Source organism: Stegostoma tigrinum, unplaced genomic scaffold (assembly GCF_030684315.1).
Source record: "Stegostoma tigrinum isolate sSteTig4 unplaced genomic scaffold, sSteTig4.hap1 scaffold_293, whole genome shotgun sequence".
In the NCBI taxonomy this organism is placed as follows: Eukaryota; Metazoa; Chordata; class Chondrichthyes; order Orectolobiformes; family Stegostomatidae; genus Stegostoma; species Stegostoma tigrinum.
In genome coordinates, this window is record NW_026728221.1 from 1 (window position 1) to 27,611 (window position 27,611).

At 53.2% G+C, this 27,611-nt stretch overlaps 1 long non-coding RNA gene across 1 annotated transcript in view; it reads right to left on the reverse strand.

Annotated features, from left to right (window-relative positions):
• Positions 1-12,771: 12,771 nt before the first annotated feature.
• LOC132208096 (uncharacterized) overlaps positions 12,772-27,611 on the reverse strand; it is a 155,016-nt gene continuing 140,176 nt past the window's right edge. Inside the window, exon 3 of the long non-coding RNA XR_009444185.1 lies at positions 12,772-13,058. This is a non-coding gene — a long non-coding RNA (uncharacterized LOC132208096). The remainder of the gene's footprint in view (positions 13,059-27,611) is intronic.

Below are 27,611 nucleotides of genomic sequence, written 5' to 3' on the forward strand. Positions count from 1 at the left end.
AGGGAAAATGTCGCTATCTTTCTGTAAGATTATGATAAAGGTTAGATATGTCTGAATGTGAGTTTCAAACAATTAAGCTGGAGTTTCATACAGTCGTACAGCATGAAAAAAGATCCTTTGGTCCAACCAGTCTCTGCTGATCACAATCCCAAAGTGAACTAGTTCCACCTGCCTGTGCTTGGCCCATATCTTTCCTAACATTTCTATCATCTTTCTATCTTCTGGCTACAACATCACCTGAACAGAATTCTCCATCTTGTGGTCAAATACTAAAACTATACAATTAAGTCATTTCAAATGATACACAAATCCAGGATTCACATTAGTGGCCTTTCTGGGTGAATTGCTAATTATTTTAACAATAGTGCATTTTTTGTCCAATTATGCCATGTATAATTACTGATCCAAAATTCATCTTATTGGGTTTCATTTTTTTGGTTTTTTGCATTGATACAAAGATGAGATCAAGACATTGCTGAGAAATTATCTTGGTTTGCAGATTCAAAGTCACTATCGTCCCAGACGGGACCACAGGACTGCTCTCACAGTAGACAGAGAGATAACTGGAGGTGGTTTAAATTGAAGGTTGCCACACCTCAGAGGAGGAGACAGGTTGAGAAGGAGACTCCTTCATAGTAACTTCAGACGGTGTAGGATTCCATGCTGTTGGTATCACTCTGAATTACAAACCAGCCAACTGAACTAACTGGCTCCGAGGCAAAATATACAATCAGTTTGGGTAGAGATATGAACACCAAAGGAAGTCGTCACAGCTGTGACAGTTTCAGATTCATACATCCCCTGACAGAAGATACAGTCCAGGAGAGCATACAGTCTATAGACCAAGAGGTAATCGGATCTTGTAAGAAAGATGTTACAATAAACTGTGAATGCAATTGGCACAGGTAGCCTGGAGGATTCTTTTTATATTCACGGGATGTGGATGTTGCGGGACGGGGGGGGGGGGAAGGAGGGGGAAGGGGGGGGGACGGGGGGGGGGGGAGAAGGGGGGGACGGGGGGGAAAGGAGGGGGGGACGGCGGGGGGGGGAAGGAGGGGGGACGGAAAGGAGGGGGGGAAAGGAGGGGGGGAAAGATCGAGGGGGGGAAGGATCGAGGGGGGGGAAGGATCGAGGGGGGGAAGGATCGAGGGGGGGGAAGGATCGAGGGGGGGGAGAAGGATCGGGGGGGAGAAGGATCGGGGGGAGGAAGGATCAGCGGGGGGGGGAAGGATCAGCGGGGGGGGGAAGATCAGCGGGGGGGGGGAAGGATCAGCGGGGGGGGGGAAGGATCAGCGGGGGGGGAAGGATCGGGGGGGGGAAGGATCGGGGGGGGAGGATCGGGGGGGGAAGGATCGGGGGGGGGAAGGATCGGGGGGGGGAAGGATCGGGGGGGGGGAAGGATCGGGGGGGGAAAGGATCGGGGGGGGGGGAGGATCGGGGGGGGGGGGAAGGATCAGGACCGGGGGGGGGGGAAGGGAGCAGCACGAGGGGGCGGGGGAAGGAGGAAGGGAGATGAACACAGCAGACAGGCTGACATCACCTCTACACCCAGAATATTCAGACCCTCCAGAAGCGTTTCTCCCTGCGACTCCTGAAACAGACTCTCGCAGCCATGCGCCGGCACCTCCACACACTGCAATCCAGCCTGCCCCAGCTCAGAGCCTCCCTCTCCCAGACCTGCTCAGGACCCCTGCTGTTTTTTATCCTCCGCAGGATCCACAGACTGAACACCCAGTTCCACTCAGCTTTACTGGACACCAAAAATCCGAAGTACAAACAACTCACGGGCCCCTGCCTCCCAAATCCCGAGTCTGTACCTGCGCCGCCGCCAATGACCATGAAGACACGGCCGGAGACCCCACCGATGACGTCACATCCGCCTCGGTCGGCCACACCACTTCGGGACCGCTGCTGCAGTCACCACCTCCACTTCCAGGTACAACACCTCACACACCACCCTCACCGCAGCTGCTGCCGCCCACCCCGATCCTCCAACCGCCGACGGAACCCCGCCCACGGCCGACGCCGACGGAACCCCGCCCACAGCCGACGACCTCATCGCTCCGCCCACAGCCTCCACAGCCAGCAACCCCAGAGGAGACAGCCACACCCGGCCCTGCCGCATGTTCACCTTCCCCCCAGACTTCCCACTGACTGAGGACGAACGGTCAGTCCTCAGGAAGGGTCTCACCTTTGTCCCCTACAACCACACATCGACCAACACCAGTCACGATTGGACATGGAGCAGTTTTTCCACCGTCTTCGCCTCCACGCCTACTTCTTCAACCGGGAGCCTAACCCTCCCTCCACTGACCCCTTCACCCTCTTCCAACACAAGTCCTGCTCCTGGACACCACCCCCAGGCCTCCTACCCTCCCTCGACTCTTCATCTCCAACTGCCGTCGAGACATTAACCGCCTCAACCTCTCCACCCCTCTCACCCACTCCAACCTCTCCCCTGGAGAACGGGCAGCCCTCCGCTCCCTCCGCTCCAACCCCAACCTCACCATCAAACCCGCAGACAAGGGTGGCGCAGTGGTAGTATGGGGCACTGACCTCTCCATCGCCGAGGCCAGACGCCAACTCTCCGACTCCACCTCCTACCGCCCCTCGATCATGACCCCACACCCAAGCACCAAACCATCATCTCCAACACCAATCATGACCTCATCACCTCAGGGGACCTCCCACCCACCGCCTCCAACCTCATTGTTCCCCAACCCCGCCTGGCCCGTTTCTATCTCCCTCCCAAAATCCACAAACCTGCCTGCCCTGGTCGACCCATCGTCTCCAGCCTGTTCCTGCCCCACTGAACTCATCTCCACCTATCTGGACTCCAATTTCTCCCCTGTGGTCCAGGAACTCCCTACCTACGTCCGTGACACCACCCACTCCCTCCACCTCCTCCAGGACTTCCAATTCCCTAGCCCTCAACACCTCATCTTCACCATGGACGTCAGTCCCTATACACCTGCATTCCGCATGCAGATGGCCTCCAGGCCCTCCGCTTCTTCCTGTCCCGCAGGCCCGACCAGTCCCCCTCCACCGACACCCTCATCCGCCTAGCCGAACTCGTCCTCACCCTCAACAACTTCTCTTTTGACGCCTCCCACTTCCTACAGACAAAGTGGGTGGGCATTGGCACCCACATGGGCCCCAGCTATGCCTGCCTCTTTGTAGGTTACGTAGAACAGTCCCTCTTCCGCACCTACACAGGCCCCAATCCCCACCTCTTCCTCCAGTACATTGATGACTGTATTGGCGCCGCCTCTTGCTCCCCACAGGAGCTTGAACAGTTCATCCACTTCACCAACACCTTCCACCCCAACCTTCAGTTCACCTGGGCCATCTCCAGCACATCCCTCACCTTCCTGGACCTCTCAGTCTCCATCTCAGGCAACCAGCTTGTAACTGATGTCCATTTCAAGCCCACCGACTCCACAGCTACCTATAATACACCTCCTCCCACCCCACCCTCCTGCAAAAATTCCATCCCATATTCCCAATTCCCCTCGCCTCCGCCGCATCTGCTCCCACGATAAGACATTCCACTCCCGCACATCCCAGATGTCCACGTTCTTCAAGGACCGCAACTTTCCCCCCTGCAGTGATCGAGAACGCCCTTGACCGCGTCTCCCGTATTTCCCGCAACACATCCCTCACACCCCGCCCCCCCGCCACAACCGCACAAAGAGGATCCCCCTCGTTCTCACACACCACCCCACCAACCTCCGGATACAATGCATCATCCTCCGACTCTTCCGCCATCTACAATCCGACCCCACCACCCAAGACATTTTTCCATCCCCACCCCTGTCTGCTTTCCGGAGAGACCACTCTCTCCGCGACTCCCTTGTTCGCTCCACACTGCCTTCCAACCCCACCACACCCGGCACCTTCCCCTGCAACCGCAGGAAATGCTACACACTTGCCCCCACACCTCCTCCCTCACCCCTATCCCAGGCCCCAAGATGACATTCCACATTATGCAGAGGTTCACCCTGCACATCTGCCAATGTGGTATACTGCATCCACTGTACCCGGTGTGGCTTCCTCTACATTGGGGAAACCAAGAAGAGGCTTGGGGACCGCTTTGCAGAACACCTCCGCTCAGTTCGCAACAAACAACTGCACCTCCCAGTCGCAAACCATTTCCACTCCCCCTCCCATTCTTTAGATGACATGTCCATCATGGGGCTCCTGCAGTGCCACAATGATGCCAGCCACCCGAAGGTTGCAGGAACAGCAACTCATATTCCGCCTGGGAACCCTGCAGCCTAATGGTATCAATGTGGACTTCACCAGTTTCAAAATCTCCCCTTCCCCAACCGCATCCCGAAACCAGCCCAGTTCGTCCCCTCTCCCCACTGCACCACACAACCAGCCCAGCTCTTCCCCTCCACCCACTGCATCCCAAAACCAGTCCAACCTGTCTCTGCCTCCCTAACCGGTTCTTCCTCTCACCCATCCCTTCCTCCCACCCCAAGCCGCACCCCCATCTACCTACTAACCGCATCCCACCTCCTTGACCTGTCCGTCTTCCCTGGACTGACCTCTCCCCTCCCTACCTCCCCACCTATACTCTCTCCACCTATCTTCTTTTCTCTCCATCTTCGGTCCGCCTCCCCATCTCTCCCTATTTATTCCAGAACCCTCACCCCATCCCCGTCTCTGATGAAGGGTCTAGGCCCGAAACGTCAGCTTTTGTGCTCCTGAGATGCTGCTGGGCCTGCTGTGTTCATCCAGCCTCACATTTTATTATGTTGGATTCTCCAGCATCTGCAGTTCCCATCATCTCTGACATCAGCTTCCCTGCGTCCCTGATGCTGCTTGTCCTGCTGTGTTCATCCACATCAACACCTTGTTACCCCCCCATTCTCCTTTGTTTGTGTTTTCTTGCTCTTCCTCCCTTCCTCTGATTCTCTCCCCCTCTCTCACCTCTGCTGGCTCTAATTTCACTCCCTTGTCATGTTCCCTTATTTCCATCTTTCTGTCCCTTCTCTCTCTCTCTCTCCGCCCACAAACTCACTCTGGCTTTATTCACGGAGAGTACAAGAGGAAAGGAAACCGAAGCACGCAGCGCCTTCGGCTGAGACAGAAATGAAGAACTGCCGGAGATTTTCCAAACCCTGACACAGGAGTTGCCTCTCTCTCTCTCGACAGTCTCTGTGACTGCCCCATCAAACCCCACACCCATTCCCGTCCCATGGTGTCTCTCCACAAACCCACCTCCGGTTGGAAATGCAAACACAAGTTGCTGGAAATGCTCAGCATCTGTGAAGAAAAAGTCCCGAGGTAGCGTTTTGGGTGCGATGACCCTTTCCCTCAGAGCTCCGGCTGGAAATGCTCCAGCCTCTGAGACAGGGTTCCCTTGAGGTCGGAGAGCTGCGTCTCCATCTCGGCTGTTCGCTTGGCATCAGGAGCTCCCCTCAGCCCCTGGAAGGGGTATGATCACCCCCTAGGCATCAGGAGCTCCCCTCAGCCCCTGGAAGGGGTATGATCACCCCCTAACCTTATACTGACAGTGGTTGTGTCCTTCCCTCATCCCCGGGAGCCCCTCCTGCCTTCTCACCTTGTTGCCGGGGTGCTATTCGACTAGGGAGGGCTGTGCGATAAAGATCCTACTTCCCACAGCGGCAGGGGGAGGGGGCATCCCTTCGCTCCTAAAACACCTCCTCCCATCCAATCTTGTGGCAATGGCTGTTCGGCTGCAGAAAGCGGCGCTGCCCGTGACCCCAAACCTCCCTACAACACCCCTCTCCTAATCCGACCCTTTTACAGTAGCTGTAGGCCACTCAGTCACTGGGCTGCACACTAGTGACTCTCCCCATGTCCACTCACTTCCAGGACGGCTATCCTCCAACCCCGACCCCATCCCATCCGCCTCCTTCCCTTTACCATGTGGTACGAGAGCTGCAGGCTGGTCGGCTACGGAAACCCGCGCAAGGCTGGATAATAGACAGCCTCCCAATGTCCCCAGCCTTCCCCTCACCCGGGGAGGGGAATTCTCACCCCCAAAACATCCATTCCCAACACCTCGCTTTGGGATAGGAGCGGCGCACGATGTGAAACAGGGACCGTGCTCATGTCCCCAATCCTCCCTTCACCCCAAACCACCACCCCCAGCTTACCTTGCAGTAGGACATAGTTGTAGGCTGCTCAGCTACGGAAGGCGTCGCGGACCCGTGGCCGGATAGTCGGGGAGCGCGGGCTCGGTGCCAGGCAGCTGTGCCCAGGCGCCGGGTGAAGAGGCCTTCTCCCACCTTGGATCCCCGCTCCCGACGCACGGCCGAGCCACTGAGCAGCGAGCGCTCCAGCAGCCCGGATGCCTGCTCCCAGCCCGGTGGTCATGCTGGAGGCCGCTGGAGAACATGAGGTTGTAGGGGTCCGGGAGCGTGGTGCGATGATCCCCGCTGCCGAACAGCTGGGTCCTCAGAACCCTCCTGGGAAAAGGGATCCAGACAGCGGACTCGTCGCCGACGGAGAGCGGGGGAAAGGCGTGAGTAGGAACAGGAGAGGAAGGGGATTTACTGAGAGGGAGAAAGAGACAGACTCTGTGTGTGTGTGTGTGTGTGTGTGTGTGTGTGTGTGTGTGAGAGAGAGGGGGGATTAGAAATGCAGTCTGATTGCGGATGGGTTGGGTTTAAATAGAGATTTTTAAACTTCGTTCAAAAAAACTCACAATGCTCCCTGCTGAGCGGGTGGAGAGGCTCGGATAGAGAGGAAGAGAGACACAGGGGGGCGGGGGATAGGGGACAGAGAGAGGTTCACAGGGACAGACGGAGAGACAGGGGAGAGAGAACGGCAGAAGCACACACACAGGGAGCCAGATACAAGACGAGAGATAGAGAGGGGCGCACACAGAGACCAAAGAGACAGAGTGAGAGAGGAGAGAGACAGAAGTGCACAGCGAGGTGGCAGAGACAAGACGACACAGAGAGACAGAGACATAGAGTGAGGCACACACAGAGAGTTGGAGAGACAGAGATTGTGTGTGTCGCGGGGGGTGGGTTTGGAGAAAATGGGAGAGAGAGAGACAGAGTCGTCGAGTTGTACAGCAGGGAAACAGACCCTTCAGTCCAACTCCTCCAGGCCGACCAGACACCGTAACTGACTAGTTCTGTTTGCCAGCCTGGAGCCCATATCCCTCCAGCCCCTTCCTATTCATGTGTCCCTGCAGGTGACTTCTCAATACTGTGAGTATAACAGCCTCTGTCACTCCTCTGGCAGTTCATGCCACACACAAACTACACTCGGGAGAACACGTTGGCGCCAAATCCCCCTCCCATCCTCTGAGAAAAGGAACCGGAAATGACATCACCAACCCAAGGAAACCGGAACACTGAAAGAGAAGGCGGGACCTAACTCCAGCGCTTCCCCGGATGCTCCCTGAAGATTTTACCCGGAATGGTGCCGAAACGTCTGCAAACTGACCTTCCAGCTCAGTGAGCAATCTGACATCCAGAACCTCAACCCTGAGCTACAAATCTTCTCAAAACTCGATAATGCTTTGCCACTTGATTAACAGGTGCATCCTTTTTTTAAAAAAAAATAAACTTTTTTTGCTGGATGTATGACTGACTGGCCAGTGTTTATTGTCCTTCCTTAACTGAGCCTTGGGAGCTCTGCATACCAATGCTATCAACGTGGATTTCACAAGCTCCAAAATCTCCCCTCCCACCACTGCATCCCAAAACCAGCCCAGCTCGTCCCCTAATCTGTTCTTCCTCTGACCGATCCCCTCCTCCCAGCTCAAGCCAAACCCCCATTCCCTACCTACTAACCTCTTCCTGCCCCCTTGACCTGTCGGTCCTCCCCAGACTGACCTATCCCCTCCCTACCTCCACACCCACACTCACCTCTACTGGCTTCATATCCGCCCCTTTTACTTAAGACCAGAAGACATCGGAGTGGAAGTAGGGCCATTCGGCCCATCAAGTCCACTCAACCATTTAAATCATGGCTCAGGGGCATTTCAACTCCACTTCCCTGAACTCTCCCCGTTGCCCTTGATTCCTCGTGACATCAAGAATTAGTCGATCTCTGCCTCGAAGGCATCCAACGTCCTGGCCCCGACTGCACTCCGTGGCAATGATTTCCACAAGCCCGCCACTCTCTGGCTTTACAATTGTCATCTCATTTCCGTTTCAAATTTACCCCCTCTAATTTTTAGGCTGTGCCCACGGGTCCTAGTCTCCCGGCCTCACGGAAACAACTTCCTAGCGTCCACCCCTTCTGAGGCAGACATTATGTTGTAAGTTTCTATTAGATCTCCCCTCAACCTTCTAAACTCTGATGAGGACAATCCCAGGATCCTTAGCCGTTCATCATATGTCAAACCTACCACTCCAGGGATCATCCGTGTGAATCTCCGCTGGACACGCTCCAGGGCTAGTATGTCCTTTCTGAGGTGTGGGGCTCAAAATTGGACATGGTATTCTAAATGGGGCCTAACTAGAGCTTTATAAAGCCTCAGAAGCACATCGCTGCTTTTATATTCCAACCCTCTTGCGATAAAGGACAACATTACATTCGCTTTCTTAATTACGGACTCTACCTGCAAGTTAACCTTTAGAGAATCCTGGACCAACACTTCTAGATTCCTTTGTACTTGAGCTTTACGAATTTTCTCACCATTTAGAAAATAGTCCATGCCCGTATTCTTTTTACCAAAGTGCAAAACCCCACATTGAATTTCATCAGCCATTTCCTGGACCACTCTCCTAAACTGTCTAACTCTTTCTGCCGCTTCTCCACCTCCTCAGTACTACCTGCCTGTCCACCTATCTTCGTATCATCGGAAAACTTCGCCAGAATGACCCCGGTTCCTTCATCCAGATCATCAATACGTAAGGTGTACAGCTGCGGCCCCGACACCGAAACCTGCGACACCAATCGTCACCGGTTGCCATGCCGAAAAACAGCCTTTTATCCCAACTCTCTGCCTTCTATCAGACAGCCAATCCTCAATCCAAGCCAGTAGCTCATCTCGAACACCATGGGCCCTCACCTTGCTCAGCAGCCTCCCGTGAGACACTTTCCTAAGGCCTTTTGGAAGTCTAGATAGATAACATCCACTGGGTTTCCCTGGGCTAACATACTTGTTACCTCTTCAAAGAATTCTAACAGGTTTGGCAGGCACGACCTCCCCTTACTACATCCATGCTGACTTGTTCTAATCTGACCCTGCACTTCCAGGAATTTCAAAATCTCATCCTTGACAATGATTCAAGAATTTTATTAACTACCGAAGTCAGGTTAATCGGCCTGTAATTTTCCATCTTTTGCCTTGATTCTTTCTTAAACAAGGGGGTTACAACATCAATTTTCCAATCATCTGGGACTTACCCTGACTCCAGGGACTTTTGAAAGATCACATCCAAAGCCTCTGCTATTTCCTCAGCCACCTTCCTCAGAACTCTAGGATGTAGCCCTTCGGGGCCAGGAGATTTAGCAATTTTTAGACCTTTTAGCTTTTCTAGCACTTTCTCTTTTGTAATGCCTACCGTACTCAACTTTGCCCCCTGACTCTCCCTAAGTGTTGGCATACTACTCATGTCTTCCACTGTGAAGACTGACGCAAAGTACTTATTAAGTCCTTCAGCTACTTCCTTATCTCCCATCACTAGCCTTCCAGCATCAATTTGGAGCAGCCCAGTGTCTACTTTTGCCTCATGTTTGTTTCTTATGTATTGAAAGAAGCTTTCACTGTGATTTCTAATATGACTAGCTAGCCTACCTTCATATTTGATCCTCTCCTTCCTTATTGCTCGTCTGTCTCCTCTGCACCTATCTTCCCCTCTGTCCATCTTCAATCTGCCTTCCCCCTCTCCCTGTTTATTTCAGAACTGTCTCCTCCTCCCTCTTTTCTGATGAAGGGTCTCTGCCCGAAATGTCAGCTTTTGTGTTCCTGAGATGCTGCTTGGCCTGCTGTGTTCATCCAGCTCCACACTTTGTTATCTTGGATTCTCCAGCATCTGCAGTTCCCATTTTCTTTTTATTTTGGGGGCAGCTGCTGTCAATACCCACCCAAACAAAAGCTTCATTTGTCATTTTCAAAATTGGTGATAGCCCACAATCTGCTGAGTGAACAAAAAAAGTACCCATTTGCCTGTGACTCTCAGATGGATTTCTTTCCGATTTATTTATTCTTTAATGAGACATAGCTGTTGCTGATTGTCCAGCATGAACTGACTTCTTGAACAGCTTCATGTTGCTGTACAGAGACCCACAATGCTGTTCCAAAAGAGATTACGAAGATTGGCCCAGTAACAACCATTCATTTCCAAATAAGTTTGTGAGTAGCTTGGAGGTGATTTTTACTGGGGTTAGTGCTACCATGTCTGATGTCCTTGCCCTTGAAGATGAGTTTTCTAAGTCTGGAAAGGTGTCTGTCAGAATAGTGGGTAAAAAATGTGGCAGTGCATCTTGTACAGGGACACATTATTGTCTCTTGGAGTTGGCTGTGGAGAGAATGGATACGGTGCCAAGCAAGGGGCTGCTTTGGCCTAGACTCAAGATTGTTTTCAGTGTTGTTGGATCTGCACCGTCATTGACACACTTCTGACTTGAGAATTGGAGGAGGGCTGCAGGCTTCGGAGTGTCAGCAGTTTCTACATCAAATCGCAGAGTCGTCTTGCTTTGTCTCTGAGTCTGTGGCCCCGAGTGATATCTAAAACCAGGTCATCTCTCTTGTGAGCTTGTTATTCTAAACTGGACATTGCGCTTTCTTTACTCAGAGAGTAGTAAGGGAATGGAACGCTTTGCTGGCAACGGTAGTAGATTCGCCAACTTTCGGTACATTTAAGTCGTCATTGGATAAGCACATGGACGTACATGGAATAGTGTAGGTTAGATGGGCTTCAGATCGGCATGACAGGTCGGCACAACATCGAGGGTCGAACGGCCTGTACTGCGCTGTAATGCTCTATGTTCTAATGGTCTCTTCATTATAGAAAAGAGGTGATTGCATTTGAGCATGTGTGGAGGACATTCATCAGGATGTTCTGAGGGAGTGAAGCATTTTAACTCGATGGAGAGTCTGGATAAGTTTGAGATAACAGGAACTGTCAATGCTGGAGTCTGAGATAACACAGCGTGGAGCTGGAGGAACACTGCAGGCCAGGCAGCATCACTGTTTTATCTGGATAAGGTTGGCTTGTTTTCTTCCGAATAGGGAAGGTTGAAGAAGGTCCTGAAAAAATGGTCTGCATTCTGATGGGTCTAGGCGAGGGAAGCAGAACGACCATTCATGGGGTGGGAGGTCGGGGAGGCGGGGGGACGGGGGGGAAGAGATACATACATTTAAGCTAAAAGGCTCCGAAGGAATTTCAGGAAAGAAAAGACACCCAGAAGGTGCTGGGGGTTTGGAATTCATTGTCTGGGACTTTAGTTGAGGTGGTGGATAATCTTTTCACATTAAAGAAAAAGGGTTGGTACAGCACTTAAAATGAAATAACATTCAAGGCAACGGGCCTATTGCTAAAACATGAGCCGAATGTGAACTTAGTGTGGCTTCAGTGGTTACAGACACAATGGAATGAAGTGCTTGTTCAATTCACACGGATGATCCCTGGAATGGTAGGCTTCACCTACGATGAATGGCTAAGGATCCTGAGATTGTACTCACTACAGTTTAGAAGGTTGAGGGGAGAACTAATAAAAACTTACAAGATAATGTATGGTTTAGAAGAGGTGGACGCTAGGAGGTTGTTTCCGTTAGCAGGGGAGACGAGGACCCGTGGGCACAGCCTTAAAATTCGAGGGGTTCAATTTAAAACTGAAATCAGACGACATTTCTTCAGGCAGAAAGTGGTGGGCTTGTGGAATTCATTGCCGCAGAGTGCAGTGCAGGCCGGGATGTTGGACGCCTTCAAGGCAGAGATCGACAAATTCTTGATCTCAAAAGGAATCAAGGGCTATGCGGAGAGTGCAGGGAAGTGGTGTTGAAATGCCCATCAGCCATGATTTAAATGGTGGAGTGGACTTGATGGGGCGAATGGCCTTACCTCCACTCCTATGTCTCATGGCCTTCTGGTCTAATTCTGGAGAATTCTCTTATTCTATGATTCTGGAGCAGGGGACAGTGAGTGGACAGCACAGGACAGTTCACTTAACTTCTCTTTTACCAATCTTCTATCTGCCTCCCCACTTCTCCCTATTTTTTTCAGAATCCCCTTCTCCTCCCCCATTTTTGAAGAAGGGTCTCGACCCGAAACGTCAGCTTTCTTGCTTCTCTGATGCTGCTCGGCCCGCTGTGTTCATCCAGTTCTACACCTTGTTCTCTCAGATTCTCCAGCATTGGCAAGTTCCTACTATCTCTTGAGGAAACTTACTTGTTTTTGCACCCAAACTGTGGTGAGAATGTGGAACGCACCGACTGTGTGGGTGGTAGAGTCAGAAACCATGATAACATTGAACAGGTCTTTGATTGGGCATTTGCGATGCCAAGGCATACAAGGCTCTGGGTCGAGAGCTGGGAAATGTGATGAGAATAGTTCGGGACTTGCATCTTGTGAGGGCACATACAATTTGCTGAAGGGTCTGTTCCATTGCCATAGCACTCTATTATGCTGTCCCTCAATGATCCTGTGACAAGCAAGTGAAGGTTTACAGAAACAGGCACTTTTCAAGGACAATGCCAAAAGGAAAAGTGATGCACAGTCAAAGTGCATCTAAGAATTTAACCAAGGATTAACACCATTCAAGAACTGGAATTTGTGCCAATGCACCAAACCTGCAGATGAAAATGTAGTGTCCAGTTTGATTGCAAACTGCAACAACCACCAGTTAGTAACATGATCAATGGAAATATCTGAATGCCTGTTGTTGTGATCTCAAGCATTTACCTGCGTCGAGTGAAATCCACCACCATAGTTCTGTTGCATCGTTGGCCACCTCGCAATCGGTGTTGCATAGTCAATATCATTCCTTGACAATGCTTGAAGCAAGGCATAAGCAGTGGTTTCCACAGTCATCCCAAAAGCCTATGCTGCTTCAATTGGATACGGATTCTCGTCCTCCAACAATGGAGGCTTTCCAGGAACCAACATCACAATCTGTCATTTGAGAAAGGGATTAGCTGAGAATAAAGTTTACATCATATAGATTTTTGTTTGCATTTCAACAACACAACAATGGTTTTGCTGGTCAAGATCCAGCATTATCTCACCACTGATGTCGAGAACATTCTCCATACTTCCCACTCAGTGATGGGTCCTTTTGTTTGGGAAAAATAGGCACCTTCGAATGCAAATGAATCAAGATGAGCTTTAGTTTCTCATCAGGCTACATGGCAGTTATTACAAGATGTTACGAACAAAAGGTGAAGAGGCAGATCAAACCATTCAGAGCATCAGTCTGGATGATCTTCTTGCCCTCATCCTGAGGAGGCATCACAGATCTTAACTTACACGCAATTCAAATTATTTCACGCAATGACAAGACTGAATGTTCTGGATACTGCAAATGCCATAGCACCTGGCAGCATCCCAGAAACTGTATTGGAACAATGTGCCCCAAGGTCAGCACACCAACAGTAAATGTTTTCCAGTACATTTTTAAACACTTGCGACACTCACATTTCAGAGAAAGATGACCTATCACGCAATCGGCAGACAAATTGTCCTGACCAATTATGACCTCAATGTATTCTCAATCATCAGCAAAGTAATGCAACATCTGGATGACAGTGCTGTCAAACAGTTGCACACTGAGGCTCAGTTTACTTTTCGTCATGCCACACTTCTCGCAACCTCATTCAGGATTTACCACAAATATGATCATAGATCCTGAGCTTGAAAAGGAAGGAAAGTGCAATCTGTCATTTCCACCCTGGCAACTTCTGATTGAATGTGGTGTTCAGCAGAGGAATAGGAAGTTGAGTCAGTGGCATTCACTGGATACCTGCACTGGTTGAAGTCATGTCTTCACTTGAACCAAAGTGGAGACATGAATGTTCATTGAATATTGTCCAGGTGTCCAGCAGAATTCATGACTTTTCCAACAGTGAAGTCAACGATGAGAAAATACAGTGAGACTTGGACAATTATCAGGCTTGGCCTGACAAAGGATAAGTAACATTTGCACCATACAAGTGCGAAGCAGCAATCAGCTCCAACAAGAGCGAATATGACCATATCACAAAATTCCATGTCCTTACCATCATCCTTACATTTGTTTTAAATGTGCAAGTGTTATCCAAGCCATGCAGGGCGATGGGCCAGGTGTTGGAAATGAGGTTAGAAAAATTCAGTGCTTGTCTTTGACTGTCACAGAATCCGTGAGCTTAAGAATTAATTTCTCCTGTACTGTAGACCACTGAGGTGCTTGGCTATCCACTTCATCAAGGTTAACACTGATCTAAAACTAAACCGGAACGGTTATATAATCAGCAGTAGCCAGGTCCGTTGTACAAACCGCCCTGCTGTGGGACAGGGTCAGGTAAATCCAAGTGAGTGATCGTGGTTGGAGACTCATTCGTTGGGGGCATAGTTTCTGTAGCCACATTTGAGATACCAGGGCTGTGTGTTGCCTCCCTGGTGCCAAGGTCAAGGAAATCTCTGAGTGGTTGCAACAAATTCTTAACGGGGAGGGTGAGCAGCCAGAGGCCATTGTGCACATTGGTACCAATGACGTAGGTAGAAAGAGGGATGTGATCCTGCGGACTGTGTACAAGGAGTTGGCAAAGAGGCTGAAAGGCAGGACCTAGAGGGTAATAATTTATGGGTTGCCACGAGTGCCACATGTTAGTGAGTTAAGTCAGAGAAAGATAGGTGAGATGAATGCATTGGTTAAGGAGCTGGTACTGGGGGCAGGCTTTCAGGTTCACGGATAATTGCGACCGCTTCTTGGGCAAGGGGTGACCTGTGTAAGAGGGATGGGTTGCACCGAAACTGAACGGGAACAAATACCCTCAACAGGGAGGTTTGCTAGTGCTACTTGGGAGGATTTAAAGACTGGCAGGCAGCTGGGAACCAGAGCAGCAGGTCAGCAAGTAGATGAATTGATGGCAGGTACATGCTAGGACCAATAAATCAGAAAAGAATGGCAGCCAGAGACAGGTACATGAACATGATGGCATGAACAAGCTGAAATATGTTTATTTCAGTGCAAGGAGTATTATCGGTAAGGCAGATGAGCTTAGAGCCTGGATCAGTACATGGGACTCTGATGTTGAGGCCATTACAGAGGCTTGGTTGAGACAGAGACCGGACTGGCTGCTCAATGTTCCAGGGTTTCATTGCTTTAGACAAGATAGAGGGGAAGGTAAAAGAAGGAGGTGCACTCCGAACCTGTGGGAAATGTTACATCTGCACCTCGAAAGGACATTCTGGAGGGCCTGCCCACTGAGGCAATAGAGGTAGCATTCAAAAATAAGATAGACACAATCACTCTGATCAGATTAAATTAATAGCCTGCTCCCCTGTAGCCACTGACACACTGAGGAACAAATATGTAGGCAGCTTTTGAAACGATGCAATAACTCAGAGTTGTCACAGTCAGTGAATTTCACCTCCCCGGTATTGACTGGGACTCCCTTACAACAAGAGTTTAAATGAGGCTGAATTTGTTAAGACTATCCAAGAGAGTTTCTTGACACAGTATGTGGATAGAAGATGGGCCATACTGGACTTTGTCCTGGTCAGGTAACTGGTGAGAAGGGTGGGAAAGCATTTTGGAAATAGTGATCACAACTCCTTCAATTTTAAGATTGCTATGAAGAAGGACAAGTCAGGACCTTGGGGGAGAGTAAATTATATCAGTTTTAGGTAGGAGCTGGGGAGTGTTAATTGGGAGGAGCTGTCACATTTGCCATATGGGAATTGTTTAAAGGCCTGCTTATGAGTTTAGGATCAGGAAGGAGGAAGGACAAGGATGGCAAGGTAAAAGACCCTTGGATAATTGGGGAGGTTGTGAAGTTCGTCAAAAGGGAAAAACAAAAATATGTCAGGTTTACGAAGCTAAAATCGAACAGGGCCGACATAAAGAAAGCAGAAAAAGAAAGGCTATGAAATGACCTTGGCAAGGAGGGTTGAAGGAAATCCCAAGGCATTCTGTGCATACATCTAAAACAAGGGGATAAATAGCAAGAAGGTACGACCATTCAGGATAAAGGACGGAACTTGTGTTTGGAAGCAGAGGATGTGGGCAAGATCCTAAATGAGTACTGTGCATCACTATTCACTCAGGCGAAGGGTATGGAGGATAGTGGGATTTGTGTGGAGCATGCGAATATGATAACAGCATTTTGAAATCAAGAAAGAGCATTAAGGTGGATAAGTCCTCAGGACCCAATGGTATCTACTCAAGGTTTTTGAGCGAGGTGAGAGAGGAGATTGTCGGGGCAGTCAGCAATATCTTTGTATCCTTGGTAGCCACTGGAGGGGTACTGGAAGATTAGCAAGTTGCTAAATGTTCTTCTTCTGTTCAAGCAGGGAAATAGGGTCAATCCAGGAAACTCTCGACTAGCGAGTTTCTCATCGTTCATTGGGAAGCTATTGGAGAGAATTCTTAGGGATTGTATTTATCTGTATTTGGAACAGCATGGCCTAATTAGGGACAGTCAGCATGGCTTTGTGCAGGGCAGGTCATGTCTTACTAACTTGACTGAATTTTTTGAGGAGGTGACGAATGTGATCAATGAAGGTAGAGCAGTGGATATTGTTTTCATGGATTTTAGCAATACTTTCAACAAGGTGCCTCATGGTAGGATCATCCAGAAAATTAAGATGCACCGAGTCCATGGTGGCTTGGATGCTTGGATTCACAACTGGCTTGCCCAGAGAAGACAGAGGCAAGTGGTGGAAAGGTGCTTTTCAGGCTGTAGATCCAGGACGATTGGTGTTCCGCAGGGATCTGTGCTGGGACCTCTGCTGTTTGTGGTCTATACAAAATGACTGAGGTGAAAATATAGATGGATGGGTTAGCAAGTTTGCAGACAATAGAATGATTGGTAGAATCGTGATGAGTGTAGACGTCATAAAAGGATACAGATCAGTTGCAGAAACTGCAAGTGGATTTTAATCCATTAAATGTGAGATGCTCCACTTTGGGAAATCAACTATTACGGAAAAATATACAGTTAATGGCACCCCTCAGTGCAGACCCCCTCAGTGCAGAATTGTTAAGGTGGGAATGCAGGTGCACTCAATCTGTTCATTGAGAACTGTCGATGTGATATCACCTCAATTTCTCTGTTCCCCGCACCAAACCCAACCTACGTCCTGCCCAACTGACTGCCCTCCACGCACTCATATCTCACCCTGACTTTGTTATTAAGCCTGCCGATAAGGTGGTGCTGCTGTGGTCTGGTGAGCTGAAGTCTATCTTGCAGAGGCTGAGCGCCAGCTCTCAGATACCTCCTCCATCTTCTCCTGGACCATGACCGCACCGGGCCATTGTATCTACTACAGTAACTGATCTTGGTCTGTCCGGTGATCTTCCCCCTCTGCTTCCAAGCTGAAAGGCCACAGCTCCCCACAGGTTGCTCCTACGCCCCCTAAAAATCCACAAATGAGACTGTCCTGGCAGACCCATTGTTTCAGCCTGTTCCTGCCCCACAGAACTCATCTCTTCCTACCTTGACTCAATCTTCTGTCCCCTGGTCCAAGCCCTGCCCACGTACATCCAGAAATACTCTGACATCTTACGCAGGTTTAAAAACATCAGTTTGCCGGTTCCAGCTGCGTCCTCTTTACCATGAACATGGAATTCCTTTACACATCCATTCCCCACCGGGAGGTTCTTCGGGCTGTCCTCTTCTACCTGGAGCAAAGAACTGAACATTCCCCTCACACCACCACCCTCCTCCACTTGGTCGACCTCATCCTCACCCTCAACAACTTCTTGTTTAACTCCTCTCATTTTCTTCGGGTAAGAGGAGCAGCTCCGGGCACCTGCATGGGCCCGAGTTATACCTGTCTCTTCACGGGGTACGTGGAACATTCCCACCCACAACACTTTCTCCGATACATCAATGATATCATCCGGCTGCTTCTCTCTCTTGTCTGAAATTGGAAAACTTCATCAACTTCGCCTCCAATTTCCGTCCTGCCCTCACTTTCACCTGCTCTATCTCTGACTCCACCCTTCCCTTCCTCAACATTTCTGCTTCCATTCCTGGGGGTAGGCTTCGCACTAATATCCATTACAAACTCTCTGACTCTCACAGCTACCTGGTCTATATATCCTCACACCCCACTTTCTGTAAAGACTCCAACCTCTTCTCTCACTTCCTCCATCTCCATCGAATATGTTCTCATGAGGCCAACATCAACAAGGGAGCCTGCAAAATGTCCATCTTCTTCCTCAACTGAGGATTCCCCGGCTCCGCGGTCAACAAGGCCCTCAACTGTGTCCAACCCAGCTCCCGCACTTTTGCCCTCACCTTTTCTCTTCCCTCCCAAGACAGCAATAAGCTTCCACTTGATCTTACCTATCAACCCACATGCCCACATCCATACAAACATCAGGCACCATTTCCACCACCACCAGCATGATGCCGCCACCAGACACATATTCCCCTCCTCTCCCTTATCCGCCTTTACCGGAGGACCCGGAGGAAATGCAAGCAGACACGGGGAGAACGTGCAAACTTCGCACAGACGATTGCCCGAGGCTGCAATGCGAACCACTGAGCCACCGTGCTGCCCAGAATCTTGGTGGTGTGGATGAGCAGAGAGATCTCGGTGTCCATGTGTGTCGATCCCTGAAAATTGCCACGCAGATTGATAGGCTTGTTCAAAAGGCGTACGGCGTGTTAGGTTTTATTGGTACAGAGATTGAGTTTCGGAGCCATGAGGTCATGTTGCAGCTGTACAAAACACTGGTGCAGCCGCGCTTGGAGTATTGCGTACAGTTCTGATCGCCACATTATCGGAAGGATTTAGAGGGGGTTTGTTAGGATCTTGTCTGGTGTGGAAGGAAGGTCTTATGAGGAAAAGCTTCGAGACTTGAGGCTGTTTTTGTCAGAAGAAGGTGAAGAGGCAACTTAATGGAGACATACAAGATAATCAGAGGATTAGATAGGGTGGACAGCGACAGCCTTTTTCCTCGATGGTGATGGCGAGCACGAGTGGAGATAGGTTTAAATAGAGGTGAGATAGATATGGGACACATGTCAGAGGGAGGTTCTTTATTCAGAGAGTAGTATGGGTGCGGAATGCCCTGCCTGCAACAGGAGTAGATTGCCAAGTTTAAGGGCATTTAAATGAACATTGCTAAATATATGGATGGTAATGGAATAGTGTCGGTTAGATGGGCTTCAGGTTGGATTCACAGGTCGGCGCAACATCGAGGGCCGAAGGGCCTGTACTGCGCTGTAATGTTCTATGTTCTATGTCATAATACTTCAGTGAATTCTGGTTATCCTGCCGTAGGAAGAATGCTGTTAAACTATACAGAGTGCAAAAATAATTACAAAAGGTCATTGCCGGGACTGGAGGGTTTACGAGGAGTGGTGGATCGGCTCGGACTTTTTCCCTGGCATATCGGAGACGAAGGGGTGACTTTCCAGAGGTGTAAAAAATCATGATGGGCATTGATAAGGGGAATAACCAAGGTCGGGGAGTCCAAAGCTAGAAGGGAGGAGGTTCAAATGTGAAAGGGGAAAGATTTAAAAGTGACCCGAGAGGCAACTTGTCGCACACAGAGGGTGGTGCGTGAATGCAATGAGCTGCCAACAGACGTGGTAGAGGCAGATAATATTACAGTATTTAAAAGACATTTGGACAGGTACACAATGAGGAAAGGTTTAGACGGATACCAAACGCAGGCAAATGGGACCGGTTAAGTTTGGGACACCTGGTCAGTACAGATGATTGGGGCTGAAGGTCCTGATTCTGTGCTGTATGACTCTATGAATCTATGACTGAAGAGCTAACTAGGTGTGTGGATGAGGGCAATGCATTTGATACAGTCTACTTGGGCATCAGCAAAGCTTTTGACAAGATCCCCCATTTGAAGACTGTTAGAACAGGAAACAGTCCATGGGATCCGAGGACACATGTGCACAGGAAATCATAACTCATGTAATTTGAATGAGTTTTTTAAAGTAGTAATGAAGAGCATTGATTAAGGCAGAAAGATGGACGTATATGGGCTTCAGTAAGGCGTTCAAGAAGGTTCCTCACAGAGGTCCAGTAGGGAAGTTAAATCACACGGAGTACAGGGAGAGCTAGCCATAGAACATAGAACATAGAACATTACAGCACAGTACAGGCCCTTCGGCCCTCGATCTTGTGCCGACCTGTCATGTCGATCTCAAGCCCATCTAACCTGCACTGTTCCATGTACGTCCATATGCTTGTCCAATGACCACTTAAATGTACTGAAAGTTGGCGAATCTACTACCGTTGCAGGCAAAGCGTTCCAATCCCTTACTACTCTCTGAGTAAAGAAACTACCTCTGACATCTGTCCTATATCTTTCACCCCTCAATTTAAAGCTATGCCCCCTCATGCTCACCGTCACCATCCTAAGAAAAAGGCTCTCCCTATCCACCCTATCTCACCCTCTGATTATTTTATATGTTTCAATTAAGTCACCTCTCAACCTTCTTCTCTCAAATGAAAACACCCTCAAGTCCCTCAGCCATTCCTCGTAAGACCTTCCCTCCATACCAGGCAACATCCTAGTAAATCTCCTCTGCACCCTTTCCAAAGCTTCCACATCCTTCTTATAATGCGGTGACCAGAACTGTATACAATACTCCAAGTGCGGCCGCACCAGAGTTTTGTACAGCTTCACCATAACCTCTTGGTTCTGGAACTCGATCCCTCTATTAATCAAAGCTAAAACACTGTATGCCTTCTTAACAGCCCTGTCAACCTGGGTGGCAACTTTCAAGGATCTGTGTTCATGGACACCGAGATCTCTCTGCTCATGTATACTCCTAAGAATCTTACCATTAGCCCTGTACTTTGCCTTCTGGTTACTCCTGCCGATGTGCATCACCTCACACTTGTCTGCATTAAACTCCATTTGCCACCTCTCAGCCCAGCTCTGCAGCTTATCTATGTCTCTCTGCAACCAATCCTTTGTCACTCTCCACAACTCCACCTATCTTAGTGTCGTCTGCAAATTTACTAACCCATCCTTCTACGCCCTCATCCAGGTCATTTATAAAAATGACAAACAGCAGTGGACCCAACACCCACCCTTGCGGTACACCACCAGTAACTGGTCTCCAGGATGAACGTTTCCCATCAACTACCACCCTCTGTCTTCTTTCAGCAGGCCAATTTCCGATCCAAGCTGCTATATCTCCCACAATTCCATTCCTCTGCATTTTGTACAATAGTCTGTTTTGGGGAACCTTATCGAACGCCTTGCTGAAATCCATATACTCCACATCAACCGGTTTACTCTCATCTACCTGTTTGATCACCTTCTCAAAGAACTCAATAAGGTTTGTGAGGCACGACCTACCCTTCACAAAACTGTGCTGACTATCCCTAATCAATTTATTCTTTTCTAGATGATTGTAAATCCTATCCCTCAGAACCTTTTCCAACACTTTACCAACAACTAAGGTAAGGCTCACTGGCCGATAATTACCAGGGTTGTCTCTACTCCCCTTCTTGAACAGGAGAACCACAATTGCTATCCTCCAGTCATCGGGCACTATTCCTGCAGACAATGATGAGTTAAAGATCAATGCCAAAGGCTCGGCAATCTCCTCCCCGGATTCCCCGAGGATCCGAGGATAAATCGCATCCGGCCCAGGGGTCATAGCTATCTTCACCCTCTGTAGGATTTCAAATACCTCTTCCTTGTGAACCTCAATCCCACCTAGTCCAGTAGCCTGTATCTCTGTATTCTCCTCGACAACATTGTTGTTTTCTAGAGTGAATACTGTTGAAAAATATTCATTTAGCGCTTCCCCTATCTCATCTGACTCCACACACAACTTACCACTACTATCCTTAATTGGACCTAATCTTACTTTTCTCATTCTTGTATTCCTTAAATACCGACAGAAAAGTTTACGGTTTACCCTGATCCTATCCGCCAACAACTTCTCATGTCTCCTCCTGGCTCTTCTGAGATCTCTCTTTCGGTCTTTCCTGGCTACCTTGTAACCTTCAAGCACCCCAACTGATCATTCACATCTTATAGTAACAGAAGCCTTCTGCCTCCTCTTGACCAGAGATTCCACTCCCTTCGTAAACCATGGCTTCCGTGCTCTACAGCTTCCTCCCTGCCTGACAGGTACATACTTATCTAGGAAGCACAGGAGCTTTTCATTGAATAAGCTCCACATTTCTACTGGGCCCATCCCCTGCAGTTTCCTTCCCCATCCTATGCTCTCTAAATCTTGCCTAATCTCATCGTAATTGCCTTTCACCCAGATATAACTCTTGCCCAGTGGTGTACACCTATCCCTTTCCATCACTAAAGTAAACATAACAGAATTCTGATCGCTATCACCAAGGTGATCACCAACTTTGAAATCTAACACCTGGCCGGGTTCATGACCCAGTACCAAATCTGATGTGGTCACTGCACTCCAACTCCATTAGTCGCTGCATCCCATTTCGCTAAGTCACTGCATCCCATTTCAGTCAGTCACTGCATCCCATTTCCCACAGTGACTGCATCTCCATTCCCTGAGTCACTGCACTTTATTTCCCTTGGTCACTGCATCCCATTTCACTCAGTCACTGCATCCCATTTCTCACGGACGCTGCATCCAATATCCGTCAGGTACTGCATCCCATTTCCAGAGTCACTGCATCCCATTTCCCTCAGTCAGTGAATCCCATTTCCATCAGTCACTGCATCCCATTTCACTCTGTCACTGCATTCAATTTCCATCAGTTGCTGCATTCAATTTCCGTCGCAGTGAGCGGGTCAGGGCTGCGGGGGACAAGTCGCAGTGAGCGGGTCAGGGCTGCGGGGGGCAAGTCCCTGTCAGCGGGAGAGGACTGCAAGGGGCAGGTCCCTGTCAGCGGGACAGGACTGCGGGGGGCAAGCGGCAGTGAGCGGGTCAGGGCTGTGGGGGCCAGTCCCTGTCACCGGGTCAGGGCTGAGGAGGGCCAATCCCTGTGAGCGGGTCAGGGCTGCGAGGGGCAAGTCGCAGTGAGCGGGTCAGGGCTGCGGGGGTCAGTCCCTGTGAGCGGGTCAGGGCTGCGGGGGGCAACTCGCAGTGAATGGGTCAGGGCTGCGGGGGCAAGTCCCTGTCAGCGGAACAGGACTGCGGGGGGCCAGTCCCTGTGAGCGGGTTAGGGCTGCGGGGGCCAGTCCCTGTGAGCGGGTCACGGCTGCGCGGGCCAGTCCCTGTGAGCGGGTCAGGGCTGCGGGGGGCAAGTCGCAGTGAGCGGGTCAGGGCTGCGGGGGCCAGTCCCCCTGAGCGAGTCAGGTCTGTGGGGGGCAAGTCGCAGTGAGGGGTCAGGGCTGCGGGGTGCAAGTCGCAGTCAGCGGGTCAGGGCTGCGGGGGGAAAGTCGCAGTAAGCGGGGCAGGGCTGCAGGGGCAAGTCCCTGTCAGCGGGACAGGACTGCGGGGGTCAAGTCGCAGTGAGGGGGTCAAGTCGCAGTGAGGGTGTCAGGGCTGCGGGGGGCCAGTCCCGGTAAGCGGGTCAGGGATGCGGGGGTCAGTCCCGGTGAGTGGGTCAGGGCTGCGGGGGCAAGTCCCTGTCAGCGGAACAGGACTGCGGGGGGCAAGTCGCAGTGAGCGGGTCAGGGCTGCGGGGGGCCAGTTGCAGTGAGCGGGTCAGGTCTGCGGGGGGCCAGTCCCTGTGAGCTGCTGAGGGCTGCGGGGGCCAGCCCCTATCAGCGGGTCAGGGCTGCGGGGGACCGGTCCCCCTGAGCGGGTCAGGGCTGCGGGGGGCCGGTCCCCCTGAGCGGGTCAGGGCTGCGGGGGGCTTGTCGCAGTGAGCGGGTCAGGGCTGCGGGGGGCAAGTCCCTGTCAGCGGGACAGGACTGCAAGGGGCAAGTCGCAGTGACGGGGTCAAGTCGCAGCGAGCGGGTCAGGGCTGCGAGGGCAGGCCCTCTGAGCGGGTCAGGGCTGCGAGGGGCAAGTCGCAGTGAGCGGGTCAGGGCTGCGGGGGGCAAGTCGCAGTGAGCGGGTCAGGGCTGGGGGGTGCAAGTCGCAGTGAGCGGGTCAGGGCTGCGGGGGGCCAGTCGCAGAGAGCGGGTCAGGGCAGCGGGTGCAAGTCCCTGTCAGCGGGACAGGACTGCAAGGGGCAGGTCCCTGTCAGCGGGACAGGACTGCGGGGGGCAAGCGGCAGTGAGCGGGTCAGAGCTGTGGGGGCCAGTCCCTGTCACCGGGTCAGGGCTGCGGAGGGCCAAGCCCTGTGAGCGGGTCAGGGCTGCGAGGGGCAGGCCGTCTGAGCGGGTCAGGGCTGCGGGGGGCCAGTCCCGGTAAGCGGGTCAGGGATGCGGGGGTCAGTCCCTGTGAGCGGGTCAGGGCTGCGGGGGGCAACTCGCAGTGAATGGGTCAGGGCTGCGGGGGCAAGTCCCTGTCAGCGGAACAGGACTGCGGGGGGCCAGTCCCTGTGAGCGGGTTAGGGCTGCGGGGGCCAGTCCCTGTGAGCGGGTCACAGCTGCGCGGGCCAGTCCCTGTGAGCGGGTCAGGGCTGTGGGGGGCAAGTCGCAGTGAGCGGGTCAGGGCTGCGGGGGCCAGTCCCCCTGAGCGGGTCAGGTCTGCGGGGGGCAAGTCGCAGTGAGGGGTCAGGGCTGCGGGGTGCAAGTCGCAGTCAGTGGGTCAGGGCTGCGGGGGGAAAGTCGCAGTAAGCGGGACAGGGCCGCAGGGGCAAGTCCGTGTCAGCGGGACAGGACTGCGGGGGGCAAGTCGCAGTGAGGGGGTCAGGGCTGCGGGGTGCAGTGTCGCAGCGAGCAGGTCAGGGCTGCGGGGGCAGGCCCTCTGAGCGGGTCAGGGCTGCGGGGGGCAAGTCGCAGTGAGCGGGTCTGGGGTGCAGGGGGCATTGTCGCGGTGTGAGGGTCAGGGATGCAGGGGCCAGTCCCTGTGAGCGGGTCAGGGCTGCGGCGGCATGTCCCAGTCAGCGGGACAGGACGGCAAGGGGGCAGGTCCCTGTCAGCGGGACAGCAGTGCAGGGGGGCAGGTCGCAGTGAGCGGGTCAGGTCTGCGGGGGGCAAGTCGCAGTGAGCGGGTCAGGGCTGCGGGGGCCCAGTCCCCCTGAGCGGGTCAGGTCTGCGGGGGGCAAGTCGCAGTGAGGGGTCAGGGCTGCGGGGGGCTGGTCGCAGTGAGCGGGTCAGCTCTGCAGGGGGCAAGTCGCAGTGAGCGGGTCAGGGCTGCAGGGGCCATTCCCTGTGAGCAGGTCAGGGCTGCGGGGGCAGACTCTCTGAGCGGGTCAGGGCTGCGTGGGGCAAGTCGCAGTGAGCGGGTCCGGGGTGCGGGGGGCAATGTCGCACTGAGCGGTGCAGGGCTGCGGGGGGCCAGTGCCTGTGAGCGGGTCAGGGCTGCGGGGGCATGTCCTTGTCAGCGGGACAGGACTGCAAGGGGGCTGGTCCCTGTCAGCGGGACAGGACTGCAGGGGGCAGGTCCCTGTCAGCGGGACAGGACTGCAGGTGGGCAAGTCGCAGTGAGCGCGTCAGGGCTGCGGAGACCCATCGCAGTGAGCGGGTCAGGGCTGCGGGGGGCCAGTCCCTGTGAGCGGGTCAGGGCTGCGGGGGCCAGTCCCTGTCAGCGGGACAGGACTGCGGGGGGCAAGTCGCAGTGAGCGGGTCATGTCTGCGGGGGGCAAGTCGCAGTGAGCGGGTCAGGGCTGCAGGGGGCAAGTCGCAGAGAGCGGGTCAGGGCTGTGGGGGCCAGTCCCTGTCACCGGGTCAGGGCTGCGGAGGGCCAATCCCTGTGAGCGGGTCAGGGCTGCGAAGGGCAGGCCGTCTGAGCGGGTCAGGGCTGCGGGGGGCAAGTTGCAGTGAGCGGGTCAGGGCTGCGGGGGGCCAGTCCCGGTAAGCGGGTCAGGGATGCGGGGGTCAGTCCCTGTGAGCGGGTCAGGGCTGCGGGTGGCAACTCGCAGTGAGTGGGTCAGGGCTGCGGGGGCAAGTCCCTGTCAGCGGAACAGGACTGCGGGGGGCAAGTTGCAGTGAGCGGGTCAGGGCTGCGGATGGCCAGTCCCTGTGAGCGCGTTAGGGCTGCGGGGGGCAAGTCGCAGTGAGGGGTCAGGGCTGCGGGAGGCTGGTCGCAGTGAGCGGGTCAGCTCTGCGGGGGGAAAGTCGCAGTGAGCGGGTCAGGGCTGCAGGGGCCATTCCCTGTGAGCAGGTCAGGGCTGCGGGGGCAGGCTCTCTGAGCGGGTCAGGGCTGCGTGGGGCAAGTCGCAGTGAGCGGGTCTGGGGTGCGGGGGGCAATGTCGCACTGAGCGGTTCAGGGCTGCGGGGGGCCAGTGCCTGTGAGCGGGTCAGGGCTGCGGGGGCATGTCCTTGTCAGCGGGACAGGACTGCAGGGGGGCTGGTCCCTGTCAGCGGGACAGGACTGCAGGGGGGCAGGTCCCTGTCAGCGGGACAGGACTGCAGGGGGGCAAGTCGCAGTGAGCGCGTCAGGGCTGCGGGGACCCATCGCAGTGAGTGGGTCAGGGCTGCGGGGGGCCAGTCCCTGTGAGCGGGTCAGGGCTGCGGGGGCCAGTCCCTGTCAGCGGGACAGGACTGCGGTGGGCAGTGTCGCAGTGAGCGGGTCAGGGCTGCGGGGGCCAGTCCCTGTCACCGGGTCAGGGCTGCGGGGGGCAAGTCGCAGTGAGCGGGTCAGGGCTGCGGGGTGCTGGTCCCCCTGAGCGGATCAGGGCTGTGGGGGGCAGTGTCGCAGTGAGCGGGTCAGGGCTGAGGGGGCAAGTCGCAGTGAGGGGGTCAGGGCTGCGGGAGGCAGGGTCGCAGTGAGCGGGTCAGCTCTGCGGGGGGCCAGTCGCAGTGAGCGGGTCAGGGGTGCGGGTACCAGTCCCTGTCAGCAGGACAGGACTGCGTGGGGCAAGTCGCAGTGAGCGGGTCAGGGCTGCGGGGGGCAAGTCGCAGTGAGCGGGTCAGGGCTGCGGGAGGCTGGGTAGCATTGAGCGGGTCAGGGCTGCGGGGGGTCAGTACCTGTGAGCGAGTCAGGGCTGCGGCGGCCAGTCCCTGCGAGCGGGTCAGGGCTGGGGGGGGCAGTGTCGCAGTGAGCGGGTCAGGGCTGCGGGGGGCAGGTCGCAGTGAGCGGGTCAGGGCTGCGAGTGGCAGTGTCGCAGTGAGCGGGTCAGGACGGCGGAGGGCAAATGGCACTGAGCGGGTCAGGTCTGCGGGCAACAAGTCGCAGTGAGCGGGTCACGGCTGCGGGGGCCAGTCCATGTGAGCGGGTCGGCGCGGTGGGGGCCAGTCCCTCTGAGCGGGTCAGAGCTGCGGGGCCAAGTCGCAGTGAGCGGATCAGGGCTGTCGGGGGCAGTGTCGCAGTGAGCGGGTCAGGGCTGCGGGGGATAGTTCGCAGTGAGCGGGTCAGGGCTGCAGGGGGCCATTCGCAGTGAGCGGGACAGGACTGCGGGGGCAAGTCGCAGTGAGCGGGTCAGGACTGCGGGGGGCAAATCGCAGTGAGCGGGTCAGGTCTGCGGGGGGCAAGTCGCAGTGAGCGGGTCAGGGCTGCGGGGGGTAGTGTCGCAGTGAGCGGGTCAGGGCTGCGGGGGGTAGTGTCGCAG